This window comes from Danio rerio, chromosome 18, assembly GCF_049306965.1.
Source record: "Danio rerio strain Tuebingen ecotype United States chromosome 18, GRCz12tu, whole genome shotgun sequence".
Lineage (NCBI taxonomy): Eukaryota > Metazoa > Chordata > Actinopteri > Cypriniformes > Danionidae > Danio > Danio rerio.
The window spans coordinates 15094515-15111563 of record NC_133193.1 but is presented as its reverse complement, the minus strand read 5'-3'; the positions used below and the strand labels follow the sequence as shown (position 1 = coordinate 15111563).

Genomic DNA, 17049 nt, shown 5'->3' with positions numbered 1-17049 from the left:
TTAATGCTCAAAGATAAACAAGACTCAGCATCTAGTGTGTCTGTGCTGCTTTTAAAGTCAATGTAATCAGTTCTGAACAGCTTCAGCTGTGTGTGTTACCAATCAGCAAAAAAAGAAACAGGTGTGAGTGTGTGGTGCATGACAGGATTTGTAGTCCTGAGTAAAAGTGAATGATTCCCAGCGATCTACAAGCCTGGATCGTTGGCGATTGTGACAGCAAGGGTATTAAAGCCGTTAGCTGTGTGTGTTACATCTGTTCCGGTTTTAAACTGTTTGGTGAGTTTGAGGTGCATGGCAGGATTTGTAGTCCATATGGTGACAGATTTGTAGTCCTGAGTGAAAGTAAACGATTCTTAGCAATCTACAAGCCTGGATCGCTGGTGATCGTCACAGCAAGGGTCTTAACGCCAAGCCAAGCCTAAGTGTAATTGTGAACCAAAATGGTCTATCAACTACATACTAAATAAAAAGGTTTTCATTTAGTCAAAAAATGAAAATACAACATGTGCTTTATACTTTACTTTACACTTTACTCTTTTACAGCTTACACTTTCCTTAACATTACTTTCCAATTATTTTTTATTTATTTATTTTATTTCATTTCATTTCATTTCATTTCATTTCATTTTATTTTATTTTATTTTATTGCTAACTATCAAGCAATGAATGGCTTTCTTGACATAAATAGAAAGTACATCTAGAATCTATATGTAATTCTATCTATATGCACCTAAATAATGCACTATAAATAATTACAAATAATAAATCCCTTTGGTTTCTGAATCAACTACAGACATCACAGACTGAAAGATATCGGTTCATTTAAATGTAAGACTATTCAACGACAAATCATTATCAAATGAAAACCAAGCCAAAAACTGTTGTACTTTGTCCAAATATTGCAGGCTCGAAACAAATTATTAACAACAACTAAATAAGCCAGAGAAAATATTATTAATCATCACTGACTATGTCCCACTAAATAACAAAAATGAATTTCCAGTTGTTAAAATGTTCAGAAATGTTCAGTTGTTAAAATGATCACTCATTACACTAACCCTTCTAAGTATTTCCTTCGAGCACAACTTGATGACGTCTTAACCCTCACCCTGCACAGCGTTCTGTGCCCTACAATTCTGCTCAAAGTCAAGACAGCTTGCACTGGAGGTCATTTCCATGCAAGTGTAACCAGTTGGCCTCAGGTCCTCCTTTTCTTTTGCTCATACACACACATACACACGCGCACACACTCTCTTGAACAAGTGTTTGCCTCACCTTGCCGACCCTTCTCTTTACTGAAGGGAAACACTCTCCCTTGCACTGAAACAACTGCACTGTAATTACCGTCATTTGTCAAGCGTGTGCCTGATTTATAGTCAATTAAAAATACCCCAAAAAGTGGCAGTGGGCCCTGTTGTATGTGGGCCGTGTGATTAATGTTGTACAATTACAGCTGTGAGAGTGGCGTGAGCTGGAGAAAACCATGTTGAGAGACACTGGGGCTTTACTACACGGCTAAAACAAAGATTAGACGCTTCTTTTGAGCTACACATTGCACTTGTTCTGGGAAATAAAATGTATTGTGAAGCTTGAATGGAGCTAGTTGTATTTACTTATTTTTCCAATAAAAACAAGGTTTACACATAAGGAGATACAATATACTATACAAAAAAATATATATTAAATTACTATATATTCCAGGGGTGCCCAAACCTTTTATCACGAAGTATCAAAAACCAAACTTGATTGAGGCTAGTGGGCCAAAGGTAAATATAGGTGGGGTAATTTACCATGGGAAATTTTCTAATTTATTTAATAATGTTTGAAAATGACTAGAAAGCATTACTTTATATTACCCAACACAGTATTTTTACATTGTATAATGAACTTATTACAGTAAAAACAAAGCAATCTAATAATAATAATAATAATAATAATAATAATAATAATAATAATAATAATAATAATAATAATAATAATAACTACATGTGGTTATATTAACAATGTAACATTTAAAAAATTTGTGTGTGTGTGTGTGTGTATTATATTCATTCATTTTCTTTTCTACTTAGTCCCTTTATTAATCTGGGATCGCCACAGCAGAATAAACCGCCAACTTATCCAGAACTTTTTTACGCAGCGGATGCCCTTCCAGCCGCAACTCATCACTGGGAAACACCCAAACACACTCATTTACACACATACACTATGGACAATTTAGCTCACCCAAATTGCCTGTACCACGTCTTTGGACTGTGAGGGAAACCAAAGCACCCGGGTGAAACCAACGCGAACACAGGGAGATCATGCAAACTCCACACAGAAACGCCAACTGACCCAGCCGAGGCTCGAACCCGCAACCTTCTTGCTGTGAGGCAAACATGCTATCCACTGAAGCACCGTGTCCACATATGTTTATTATATATATTTCTTTAATTAGTTTGAGGGCTAAGTAAAAAATACACTAATGAAATAAGAATAAGAAGAAGATGAAGAAGAAGAAGACCATACCTGTCAACCCTCCCGTTTTTCCTGGGATACTCTAGTATTTTATAGTTCTATCCCGCTATCAGCACATAAAGATGTTTTTCCATCTTTCTCTAAACGGTGGCAAGAAAATTTAAAGAGCCGAGCCCCCCTATGCGCAACACCTTGCTCTTAAATGTGAGTCTGTTCTGTGCTTTCACTTAGTTTAGGCACGAAAACACTTTTTTTTTCTTCTGTAAATAATAATAATAAAACATATTATTGACCATTTAACTGTTAATTTACAATGTAAGAGCTCTAAATTAACATATTTAGTAATTTGGGATTTTTTAAATGAGTGCCCTTATTATGGTGGGAATATCCCTTATTTTCACATCCCATTGTTGACAGGTATAAATAATATGCGTAGGCGGTTCGTTCCGCTGTGGTGACCCCTGATAAATAAGGTACTAAGCCGAATGAAAATGAATGAATGACTGAACGAACGAACGAACGAACGAACGAACAAACAAACAAACAAACAAACAAACAAACAAACAAACAAACAAACAAACAAACAAACAAACAAACAAACAAACAAACAAACGAATAAATGGTGTTACAGTCATCAGATCTAGCTACTGCAGATCGCTGGATAACAGTCACTTTCACTCAGACTGCAGTTCTGCCACCATATGAACTACGACTCCCTTCACACACTACACATACCTGTTCTAATTCTCCGTTGATTACACACACAAACAGCTGGAAGCTGTTCATGATCTGATTACATGGACTTTATCAACAGCACACACACACACACTTCAGGGCTGAGTCTTGTTGTTTTACCTTTAGCATCAAAGCGTTTCTCCTTGCCTTGCTGTGTTACTTTCTTTGCTTTAATTATTGATTTTTGATGTAAGCCGACTGAACGACCTCTTCGCCTGTTACCTGACTACTCTTTTGGATTGCTCTGTATGATACTGATTGCTCATGTGTTTGACCATTGCCAGCCTGACCATTCTTTGTTTAATAAAGACGCTGCCATTGGATCCTTAACCCCGTTGTCTGACATCGTATGTTAAAATAAATGAATGAAGGAATAATACATGTAGTTATATTAGTAATGTAACATTTCGAGAATTGCGTATGTATATTTTTTATTAATTTGTTTGAGGGGGTAAATGGAAAATGCACTAAAGAGATAATAAAAATTATAATAAAAATAATAATAATTTGCAGCAAAACTACTATAAAAACTGTTAAAAAATCTTAAACCTGGTGTTGGTTTAAGGTGCTCTCAGTAGGCCTAATTTGGTCTCAGTTGAAGTTTAGCTGGGTAGCCAGTTAGCCACCAGCATGACATTCTAAAAAAAGCCTAAAATCTCTGTAAAACCAGCAAAGTCGCAAGACCAGAACACCAGCTTTGACTGGCTTAAAAAGATTTTTAAACCTGCTTCCCAGTTTTAAATGGTTTAAAGTGATTTGGATTGGTTTACAATGGTCTTTTTAAGCTTAAAAATAATAATTTGCAGCAACAGTATTGTTAGTTACAGATTAAGAGATTCATTTAGACCACCTGAAAACTCACTAAATAATTTTTTTTTAGAAAATTTTGACAACATTTTTACATTCTGTACAGTATCTGTGGTCCCAAGTGTTTGACACCTAAAATAAACAATGCAAGAAGGAAAAAAATTATATGCTTAATACTGAAAAAAATACAATTAAATTAAATTAAATTAAATTAAAAAACAAACTAATAGCTTTGTTGAAGAAAGGCTCAGGTTTGAGGTTTAAGTAATGGTTATTATAAGCTGTCATCTTCTCTTCCCACTGCGATCAAATACAATAAATTGATGTTATTTGTCCCTGAAGTGAACTATCGTTTCACAGCCAGTAAAACCCAGGCTTACTGTAAAGTGTCTTTATGTGCCATTGACATGCATAGAGACACATATGCCTTTAAACTCAAAGATCTCGAAGCAATACCTCCATTCAGTTTATTTAAAAACACTAAACAATGCTGAGAGCACTTAAGATGGAAGAGTGATAAAGTCAAGCAAGACACAGTGGAGGAAGTCTGAGGACCTTTAAAAAAAGAGACACTCCAGAGCTAAGAATCAGCAGCAGGAACACACACACACACACACACACACACACACACACATTACTGTATGGACTTAGAGCTGAAGAAGTATCTGAACATTATTGTGCTGATGGCCAATCAAGACTGAGCTCAGACTTACTGCCGGTTGTGAATCACACACTGACAGTCTGTGTTCTGGCTGAGAAATGAGGCTGGTGCAAAGTTTATGGCCTGGTTTTCGCATGACGTAATGGTGAGCAATAGAGATAGATAGAAGCAAATGTATGAATTGCCAAAGGGGAGTTGAAATCTGGTGGAAAATGTCCCAAACTGAGGCAATGAGCATAGTTATATTACAAAGAGTCTAACTACTGTAGCTGTGAGCGATTTCATCAAGCTTTATGTATGAGATCTTAAGTGTCTAAAAAACAGAAATATATATTCAAACGTAAAGAAAGTATTATTACTCACATGTGTGAATTGTTAGACCAACAAAATACACAACAAAATAAAATCATAAAATAAATGCGTTTGGCTCATTATCTAACATCATTAAATATTACCTGCACAATATGCATTCTTTCAAATATATTTTCAAGGCTTATGTTTCTTCCATGGTGGGCTCTGATAACCATGCATTAAAACATACATTATAGACTTACCAGTCACTTTATTAGGTACACCTTTCTAATACAAGGTTGGACCGCTTTTGCCTTCAGAACTGCCTTTGTCCTTCATGACATAGATTCAACAAGGTACTGGAAATATTCCTCAGAGATTTTGTTCCATATTGACATGATAACGTCATGCAGTGGCAGCAGATTTGTCGGCTGCACATCTATGATGCAAATCTCTCATTCCGCCACATCCCAAAGGTGCTCTATTGGATTGAGATCTGGTGACTGTGGAGGGTATTTAAGTACAGTGAACACATTGTCATGTTAAAGAAACCAGTCTGAGATGCTTTATGGCATGGCACATTATCCTGCTGGAAGTAGCCAACAGAAGATGGGTACACTGTGGTCATAAAGGGATGGACATGTTCAACAACACTACTAAGGTAGGCTGTGACATTGACATGTAGCCTAACTGGTACGAAGGGGCCCAAAGTGTGGCAAGAAAAGCTCCCCCACACCATTACACCACCACTAGCTTGAACCACTGAAACAAGGCAGGATGGATCCATGCTTTTATGTTGTTGATGCCAAATTCTAACCCTACCATCTGAATGTTGGAGCAGAAAATGATATTCATCAGACCAGGCAACGTTTATCCAATCTTCTATTGTCCAATTTTGGTTAGCCTGTGCTAACTGTAGCCTCAGATTCTTGTTCTTAGTTGACAGTAGTGGCACCCGGTGTGGTCTACTGCTGCTGTAGCCCATCTGCCTCAAGGTTGGATGTGTTGTGCATTCAGAGTTGCTCTTCTGCAGACCTTGGTTGTAACGAGTGCTTATTTGGGTTACTTTTGCCTTTCTATTAGCTTGAACCAGTCTGGCCATTCTTCTCTGATCTCTGACATTTGCATCCACAGAACTGCCGCTCACTGAATATTTTCTCTTTTTCAGACCATTCTCTGTAAACCCTGGTTGTGCGTGAAAATCCCAGTAGATCAGCAGTTTCTGAAATACTTAGACCAGCCCGTCTGGCACCATCAACCATACCACGTTCAAAGTCACTTAAATCACCTTTCTTCCTCATTCTGATGCTCGGTGTCAACTGCAACAGATCGTCTTGACCATGTCTACATGCCTAAATGCATTGAGTTGCTGCCCTGTGATCAGCTAATTAGAAATTGGCAAACGAGCAGTTGGACAGGTGTACCTAATTAAGTGACTGGTGAGTGTATACTGCCAACCCTAAACAAAACTCTAACTTTTTTGACCGATTTTGACTGAAAGTTAACAATGAGCACTTTTTATGAAGCTGCTTTGAAACAATAAATATTTGGAAAAGCATAAAAAAAGTAACATTTAATTGAATTTATCTAAGTTAATTGAACTACACACGATAACAGGAGACTATTATCTATTATTATTCATTTTCATGTTACAAATCTCTTATTAAAATGTCAACAAATTATCCAAGATCTGATCAAATGTATGAAACCTGTTCAGTGATTCACAGCTAGGGTGTGATCTGATTGAACCCATGTGATTCATTTGGATTTGATGGTATTACATCGACCCCCTCATCCTCAGATTGAACCTTCAGATTCCAGATTTTGAAATAGCCGTATATCACCAAAATAGTGTTTTATCATAACAAATCATACATCAATGAAGCTTTTAGGTAATGTATAAATATCTATGTTAATAAAAAGACATGCATGACTATAATATAATTTATAATATTCATGACTATAGAATATAATTTTGTAGTCCATTGTCACAGTTACTATAGTTTTAACTGTGCTGTAAACTAATTTCTGATGCCAAAATCCTACAATCTTTAAACAGATAAAGTTTTGCAAAAATAAAAAATAAAAAAAGAAGCCTCTAGATGACATGGTTTATAGGGCAATGAGTAAAGGATAAACGGTCCAGTCTTCAGGCTATGTCTCTCAGTGCTCAACAGTGTCACCTTCTGCTTTAAAATGTGATCTCCTTTCTGATCTGCGTCTGCTGATATTCTCATTTCCCAGCGGCGGAGGAGTTTCAGAGCCGAGCAGAGTTTGTATTTTTGGCGCGACCAGCAGCAGGATAATAAGTGTGCGAAATTGGAGCTGGTGTTGAATTAACGGTGAGGGGCTCTGGGAGAAGAAAAGATCAATCTCATTGGCTTTCATAAAATTGCATTCCTTTTTTCCGTCTTCATTATAGTGTGGGACGAGGAGAATGGAGATACCTATACGGTGAGTATCCAGAGAAATGAGAGCACTCCACTTTATTTGATTTTCGCTTTAGTAATATAAAAACGATATCCCTTTCGAGAGAACGCCACACTTCTGTTAGCACTGGCCCTTATTGGCGAGGGTTGTTGAAAATGACTTTCCTCCTAATTTATGTGCGCAATTTGATATAGGGTGGAAAAGGAAATCAAATTTTATTTAGATTTATCTTCTGACTGACTTCTCAGTTTACATTTTTGCATTATCTTTACGTGTGCGTGTGGGTGTGTTTATATTTATAAAAAAAAAAAACAGTGTGCACGGAAGTAAAAAATAAAATAAATAATAAAATAAAACAAACAAATAAATACAGTATGTATTTTGGAGTAACACTTTGTATTGAAAAAAAATATTTGATAATATATGAGCAAACAATTATTTACAGCTGCTGAAAATTAATGTAACTTTTAGAAATACTACATGCATAAATGTAAGAAAATACATGATAATATGTAGTTTAGAACTTATGGGTGGACTATTCTTTAAAAATTTCCTTTATAGTTTACTGTTTATTTATTTATTTATTTATTTATTTATTTATTTATTTATTTATTTGTTTGTTTATTCATTCATTCATTCTCTTTTCAGCTTAGTCCCTTTTTTAATCAGGGGTTGCCACAGCGGAATAAGCGCCAACTTATATAGCATGTTTTTATGCAGCGGATGCTCTTCCAGCTGCAACCCATCTTTGGGAAACTTACTTATTTACTTTCTTTCTAACTTACTTACTTACTTACTTACTTACTTATGTGATTGCTTGTTTATTCATGGCTGCTAGTTTATTTATTTATTTATTATTATTTTTATTTTTTTGCTAGCTTGTTTGTTCATGGCTTTTGTATTTTATTTATTTATTTATTTATTTATTTATTTATTTATTTATTTATTTATTTATTTATTTATTTATTTATTTATTTATTTATTTATTTATTTATTTATTTATTTATTTATTTGTTTATTTATTTGTTTATTTATTTAATGTGCTTGCTTGTTCCTTTGATAGACCTTAAAACGTGTGGACGTAGCATCTGTGACATCATCCATAGGTTTCTGAAGAGGACAAATTAAGCTACAAGAAGGCGTGGCCAACCGTTGGCATTTTGATCGAGCATCATCGCACCGACTGGATGCTAACAAAAAGGGCAAAGAGGCCGAGCTTCAGTGGAGCTACAGATGCCTGCTAGCATTTTGCTTAGATGGCTTTTCTTTGGAAGAAATGCTTAATTGCCTGCGACTCGTTTGTGTTCTGACCACATGGGCTTAATTGTGTACTATATAAATAAAGTGTTTAGACATTTAAAAACACTGTTGTAATACATTGAGCCACAAAGCATTGTTTTTATGATGCTTTTCTACAGGAGGAAAACACAAAATACTTTCAATACTTCAAATGTAGTCAGTATAAGTAAATGCAAGGCTATTTATGCAATCCAGGCATAACACTGTATGACAATGTTTCAGACCAATGTTTTATAGCCTACAGTTAATTAATCTGTCAGATTCTGAAGTGCATTCTAGTTCTAATTAAAATTATATATGATAAATGATCCAAAATAAAACAAATACATTTATAGATCTGACAAATAAGTATATAATTCCACTCACCTAGGAAATGGAGGCAACCTAAATAGTTTGTGAGCACAATTAAGTGCACACAGCATGCCATATTATCTGGTAATTGTAGGAAATAATTCCAAAAGGCAATTGACTGTGTAAAGTCACATAAAACTAAACAAAACAAAAATATGGCGTATATGCCAAGTTCAGCGGCAAATCAAGTCATGAGGTGACGTAACAGCAAACAGCACGACCTAGCTGGTAAAGAGGCCACACCCTTAATTATGCAGACTTAATATAACTTATTAAAAACAAAACGGATGAGTTATAAAGAAAATTCACCCCCACACAGTTGTCATAAAGGATAATATTAGCTATATATATATCAAAAACCACATTTTGTACCAGGCTGTAAACACATTTATCAGTTATAAAATTGACCAATTTAGCATGGTAGTCAGTGAACATCTGGAGTTTCTGGAGCCAGCCCCCACAGGTCAGTTGATGAATTGCAGTTGCACTTTCGAATAGGCTTCTTGAGGGAGAGCGAGATGTTGCTGCTTGGTTTATTCATGGCTGCTAGTTTATTTATTTGTCTATATATGTATGCATGTTTGTATGTATACATGTATGTATGTTTGTATGTATGTGTACATGCATGTATGCTTGTATGCATGCATGTATGTATGTATGTATGTATGTATGTATGTATGTATGTGTGTATTTATTTATTTATTCATTCATTCAATTATTTATTTATGTAATATATATATATATATATAATTTTATAATACTATATAATTATGTATTTACATAAAAGTGCTTGCTTGTTTTTTCGTAACTGCTAGCTTGTTTGTTTGTTTGTTTATTAATTATATATTTATCAACTGTTACTTTAACACTTTAAAAATGCAAACATGAATGCATCTTTCACTTTTACATTTGCACAAACAAAAAAAATAAATCTTTAAACGCATATCTCAATGCTCCTTTGCATGCATTCTAACAATTATGCATGTTTTGCAGTCTTGAGTCTTGAGAGATAAATGAATTTTGTTGACCCAGGACTCTCGTGTGGTTAGCGTTGACCACCTCGAGACTGCTTCCATCTGCATAATTACTGAGCAGGCACATCCAAACAGGAGAAGAGGAGAGCAGTGTATTTACATAAATCTGCATATGTCACCTGCACAGCTGACTGCCTCTGACACGAGCGATGAGTCACCAGCCACACACCTGCAAATACAAACTCACACACACACACTGTAAATGCATTCGCTATACACACAGGAAGACTGCGCTCATTATAAGCTAATCACTGCTATATGATGCATTTACAACCACACTCATATCAGTAGCAGAACAACTACGCTTCTTTTTAGGGCTGTAATGAATTGTGCTGTCATAGTGACTTTAGCTGATGTTCCTTAAAAACTGCAGCGATTTTATGGTCTAAACAACTCGTATAGCTTGCTCTCATAATCCTACAATAATGGGATTCGTTGATCCAGTGAAATGTCTTTATAGGCTAACTATCAGTATTATACAACAGGGCCACTGAATGCTTGGTTTTGATTGACTGTAGAAATGTGATTGATTTGTTTTCTTGTATTGATATATTTATTAAAAGATATTTAAATTCCGCATGGGTAAAAATTATTCGTATGCAATATATATGTGTTATTATCATATTTATGCATTCATTCATTCATTCATTCATTCATTTTCCTTTGGTTTGGTCTTTTTATTTATTAATTTATTAATTTATTCATTCATTCATTCATTCATTCATTCATTTATTCATTTTCCTTTGGCTTAGTCCTTTTATTATTTATTTATTTATTTATTTAGTTATTTATTTATTAATTAATTTATTTATTTATTTATTTATTTATTTATTTTTGGCTTAGTCATTTTATTTATTTATTTATTTATTTATTTATTTATTTATTTATTTATTTATTTATTTATTTATTCATTCATTCTTTCATTCATTTCCCTTCAGCTTAGTCCCTTCATTTACTTATTTATTTATTTATTTATATTTATTGTTTTTATTATTTTAATCTATTATTAATTTGTCTTTGGCTTAGTACATTTATTTATTTATTGTTTGTTTGTTTGTGACAACTAGTTTAAGCTTATTAACTGCCAGTTTAAATCAGGAAGACAGCAGACATGCTTAAAGGATCTCTCAAATATGTTTGATTATATGTATTTTCTAAAATATGGGTGCAGAATAACTGATAAACTTGCCACGTAACTCTTGATCTATTAGTATCATACCATAGGTCTATTGAATCCATGATTCTTATTGATTAAAAAAACATTCTAGGGGGGCATTCACACAGTGTTTTTCCTCTACAATGTGCTACTTTTCTATTATTTTTCAATGTGAACACATGCTTGATGAACGTGTTTGCCCCTTACCCTTACAACCATGCATCGTAGCTTATCACTGTCAAGTCCAAAAGCTTAACCAATCACAAGAGCTCTGAGGCAGAACAATGATGTCACCCATGTCACCCTGCAGCCCAAGACTGGTTACTCACTGAAGCTAAGCAGGGCTGAGCCTGGTCAGTACCTGGATGGGAGACCACTAGGGAACACTAGGTTGCTGTTGGAAGTGGTGTTAGTGAGGCCAGCAGGGGGCGCTCAACCTGTGGCCTGTGTGAGTCCTAATGCCCCAGTAAAAGTGGAGGGGACACTACACTGTCAGTGGGCGCCGTCTTTCGGATGAGACGTTAAACCGAGGTCCTGACTCTCTGTGGTCATTAAAAATCCCAAGGCACTTCTCGTGAAAGAGCAGGGGTGTAACCCCGGTGTCCTGGCCAAAGTCCCTCTATCGGCCCTTACGATCATGGCCTCCCAATCATCCCCTCTCCACCGAATTGGTTCTATCACTGTCCCTCCACTCCACCAATAGCTGCTGTGTGGTGAGTGCACTGGCGCCGTTGTCCTGTGGCAGCCGTCGCATCATCCAAGTGGATGCTGCACACTGGTGGTGGTGTGGAGAGACCCCCCCTCATGATTGTGAAGCGCTTTGGGTGTATGGCCATACACAATAAATGCGCTATATAAATTCACATTACATTACATTACATTACAATGATTGTGAGCTTCTGTTTATAGTCGAAAGTTGGTAACAGAGTCAGGGTACAACAGAGTTGAGGATTCACATGCAGCTTATTTAAGAGAATAGTCTGGCAGGCAACAGTCAAAACAGGTACAAGGAGCAAATAGACAACGTAAAGACAAGAGATCGGTGCAGGTGGCAAACAGGACAATCAATAAACTTACAGAAAACAAGACTCAGCAAAGTCTGTGTGGGTGTGCTATTTATATGGTCCATCTGATTAGTCATGAGCTGTGTGTGTAATTAGGGGAAATCAGGAACTGGTGTGTCTGAGGTACATGATGGTAGTTGTACTTTGCGTAGATGGCTAGATGTGACACACGCTGTCATGTGTTATTTGCCATGCTGTGTTTGTATAGTGTACAGGGCGAATTGAGAAGCGATAAACCTTTTCTGATCAAAAATCAAATAGTCGGATTGTTTTCAGAAATTCTGGTAGGCCCTCTTAGGGGAATTGTTATTATTATTATTATTATTATTATTATTATTATTATTAATATTAGTATTAATAATAATATTATTAATAATAATATTATTTATTTATTTATTTATTTATTTATTCATTTATTTTCTTGTCGGCTTAGTCCCTTTATTAATCGGGGTCGCCATAGCGGAACAAACCTCCAACTTATCCAGCATGTTTCTATGCAGTAAATGCCCTACCAGCCGCAACCCATCTCTGAGAATTTATTTATCCATTTATCCATTTATTTATTTATTTATTTATTTATTTATTTATTTATTTATTTATTTATTTATTTATTTATTTATTTATTTATTTATTTATGTGCTTGCTTGTTTGGTTGTGGCTGCTAGTCTATTTATTTTATTAATTTATGTATTTTATTTATTTATTTATTTATTTACTTACTTACTTACTTACTTACTTACTTACGTCCTTGCTTGTTTGGTTGTGGCTGCTAGTCTTTTTATTTATTTATTTATTCGTCTGCTTATTTATTTATTTATTTATTATTATTTTTTTTATTTGCCTGCTTTTTTGACCTGATACATTAAGCTTTTATAACCATAAGAGGCTTTCGTGAAAAGATTTTTAAAAATAGGTAGTACGAAACCCACACTTTCTCACTCGTACAGTATATACACAAATAAAAACTTCACATCCACATAGTTATGAACCTATGAATACAAATGAGACCACCCTCCAGTGTAAAAAGTTATACTTCCAGCAAAGGTTCTTGAACACACAGCTTGCAAAAATAAGCTTTAAGAACACCAAGTGCTTTTCCCTAACCGAATGATCACACTTTTGCAAACAACATAGTATGGTGATGCCACTGTTTATATCTACGGTTACTCCGAAAAAGTTATTTGCGCATAAGTTGTGAATGTAAGTGAGTGTGTTTTGTATGTTGTGCTGTGCTGACAGGAGCATATTCAGGGTAATAGAAGTGCACAGTGGTTACAGGGTGACTCAGTAAAGCGGAACTGAGCTCTGTCTCCATGTGCATGGATCGCTGGGTCCCAAGATGACAGAATGCCTCAGCGCCTTTCCCAATCGAACAGAATAGAATAAAAAGATTGAAACCCCAAGGCGAGATTGGCCGACTTGCTGAATTGGTTATAAAATATATATTTTTTCATCGGTCCTTCGCATTGCATTTTTGGCCTGATGACTGCACTTTTTGCTCTGCATTTCTTTGTCTGTCAGCGTAATAGTGTTGAGTGGTGTTCTATGTCAGTGTAATCATGTTCTGTAGCTTAAGTAAATTGAAATTCAAAGCAAACGATCTTTTGAAAGGACTGCCGCCACTCTCGCTGTTCTAATTACATGGATCAATGGCTCCTCCCAAACATAAAAACTTGGAACACAGCGGTCAAACCGGCTCCAAATCGGCGACTGTGTGCAAACTCAACAGTCATGCCCAGTCGAACACACAAACACAAATGTTCACAAAAAATCTCATAGTCATGCAAGCAGCAGCGTTCGCAGTACTGTCTTGGCAGACTGCAGTGCACATTCTTCCTATTATAGCTGTGCAACCTGTTGACACCATTGTCAATTTGGGAAGACGAGAAGGAAAAGAAAGGCACTTTTTTTGTTGGCAGAGATGCTAGATTCCCACTGGGGCCCGTTGTGGTGGCAGTTAGACATTACTGCTGATCCCAGAGGAGTCGAAGAAAAGCTTGAAGACATTACTGTGCTTCTCAGAGGAGACACGGTCCAGTGAATTGTGACAATCAAGAAGATTTGTTTCGTTTTTTGAATGAGGACTGACAATCATCAGAAGACTTTAACAGAGCCCCATTAACCAATCAAATCAGTCCCACTGTTCTTTCAGGTGACACTTGATGGCTGGATATAAGAGCTTTGAATAACTTTAGTGTACAGTATGTACAGTAGATGTGGACGTCTGAAATGTTAATGACTAAATTGAATGTAAATATGTTACCCTGGACCACAAAACCAAGTCTTTTGTAGCACAGGTATACACTCAACGGCCTCTGTATAATGTACACCTTACTAGTGCCGGGTTGGCTTTTGCCTTCAGAACTGCCTTAATCCTTCATGGTATGGATTCAACAAGGTACTAGAAATATTCCTCAGATTTTAGTCCATATTGACATGATAGCATCATGCAGTTGCTACAGATTTGTCGGCTGCACATCCATGATGCTAATCTCCCTGTCCACTAAATCCCAAAGGTGCTATATTGGATTGAGTTATGTTGACTGTGGAGGCCATTTTAGTTGATTTGTGCTTTATGACATGCTATCCTGCTGGAAGTAACCATTAGAAGATGGGTAAACTGTAGTCACAAAGGGATGGGCCTGGTCAGCAACAATACTCAGGTAGTCTGTGGCATTGACACAATGCTCAATTTGTACTAATGGGCCAAAAGTGTGCCAAGAAAATATCCCCCACATCATTACACCACCAGCATCAGCCTAAACTATTGATACAAACTAGAATGGATCTATGCTTTCATGTTGGTGACTCCAAATTACATTTACATTTACATTTAGTCATTTAGCTGACACTTTTATCCAAAGCGACTTACAAATGAGGACACAAAAGCAATTTACACAACTATAAGAGCAACAATAAATAAGTGCTGTAGGCAAGTTCCAGGTGTGTTAGGTCTAAGAAGGAAAGCATTAGTATTTTTTTTTATTATTATTATTTTTGTAGTTAGTGGAGTAGTCAGAGAGGGAGTTGCATATTAGTAAGGAAAGTGGAGACTAAATAGTTGAGTTTTAGTTGCTTTTTGACTCCAAATTCTGACCCTACCATCTGAATGTTGCAGCAGAAATTAAGACTCATAAGACCAGGCAACATTTTTCTAATCCTCTATTATCTAATTTTGGTGAGTCTGTGTGAATTTTAGCCTCAGTTTCATGTTCTTAGTTGACAGGGGAAGCAACCGGTGTGGTCTTCTGCTACTGTAGCCTATCTGCCTCAAGGTTCAACATGATAAGGTTCGAAGAGTTGCTCTTCTGCATACCTCAGTTGTAACAAGTGGTTATTTGAGTTACTGGCATCAACAAGGCATTTGTGCCCCCAGAACTACTTGATATTTTCTCTTTTGCAAAGTATTTTCTGTAAACCCTAGAGATGGTTGCAGAAAAATCCCAGAATATCAGCATTTTCTGAAATACTCAGACTGGCCTGTCTGGCACCAACTTAAATAACCTTTCTTTCCTGCAGCAGATCGTTTTGGCCATGTCTATGTGCCTAAATGCACTGAGTTGCAGAAAATTTAGAAATTAGAAATTTGAGTTAATGAGCAGATGAAGAGGTTTACCTAATAAAGAGGCCGATGAGTGTATTTTTGCATTATTCAAAAAATGTATTGTATGTTTTATGATTGCTTATTTTTATTTTATGCCAAACGTCACTAGAAAATTAAGTAAATATGATGTTACATGAACGCATTTTGTAAACTTCCTACTGAAATCTATCAAATCTTAATTTTGATAACTTTAAAGTCAATTTTCTTAGTATTAGTAATATATATATATATATATATATATATATATATATATATATATATATATATATATATATATGACTGTCTGTCTACCTATGCTTGTAAAATTGTATCAGACATGAAAGTACTTTTATTCATTTTTATTTACTTTTATTTATCACTAGCCTTAATACTAATTGCACAATTACACAATTAATGCAAACGAAAATCCCAGCCGGTCTCACAAGCAAATGTAACTATTTTATGTATTGTCAGAAAAGTGGCTTATTATGAATTTATACGATTTCATTTGGATAAAAACAAGCAATGTTTAAAAAGCAGCATATACCCATACCCCACCTCTAAACCTATCCCTCACTGAGAGATGGGTAAATCATTATAAAAACTATTAATGAGATCATTTATACATAGTAGTCACTGAATCAAAAAAGTGGCATTGCATTAGTAAATCACATTAGATTAACTGTACAGCTCTAAAGACCAATATATTCTGGTTTGGTTGTGAATATCTATACTCCTCCACTACTTGTGCATCTCACATGTGCACTTGTGTATCTTCTGCCAGTTTTCCACAAACAGTGATCAGTGTTGTACAAGCACCTCACACTCCTCCTCCATCCTGCATGAGTGAAGCCACTGTCAGTGGGCTCTCGCTGCAGCACTGACCTCTGCAGCATGTTTGCTGCCCTGTCTGATTTGTATTCGCGTGCAGCACAGGACCTCTGGACATCTCTTGAGGTGAACAGCACATAGTGGATTGTGTTTTTTTCATTTATATTATTCATTTCTCATGTTAGGCTTGAGGGGTGGCTGGATTACAAGTCCACCAGGCAACGCATTGTTTACCATTTATCTGAAAAACTGATTAATATGTTGTTGCTCTCAAAACACTCATGGTGTTGCCTTTTCCGTGCGAGGCAGTGTGCGTGTATCCTGTGGGGACGTACATGCTTAATGTG

General features: G+C 35.8%; 1 protein-coding gene across 1 annotated transcript in view; it reads right to left on the bottom strand.

The window, feature by feature from the left end:
• The window catches only part of cdh13 (cadherin 13, H-cadherin (heart)), a 574628-nt gene that overhangs the window by 371975 nt on the left and 185604 nt on the right, over positions 1 to 17049 (bottom strand). The window lies entirely within an intron of this gene.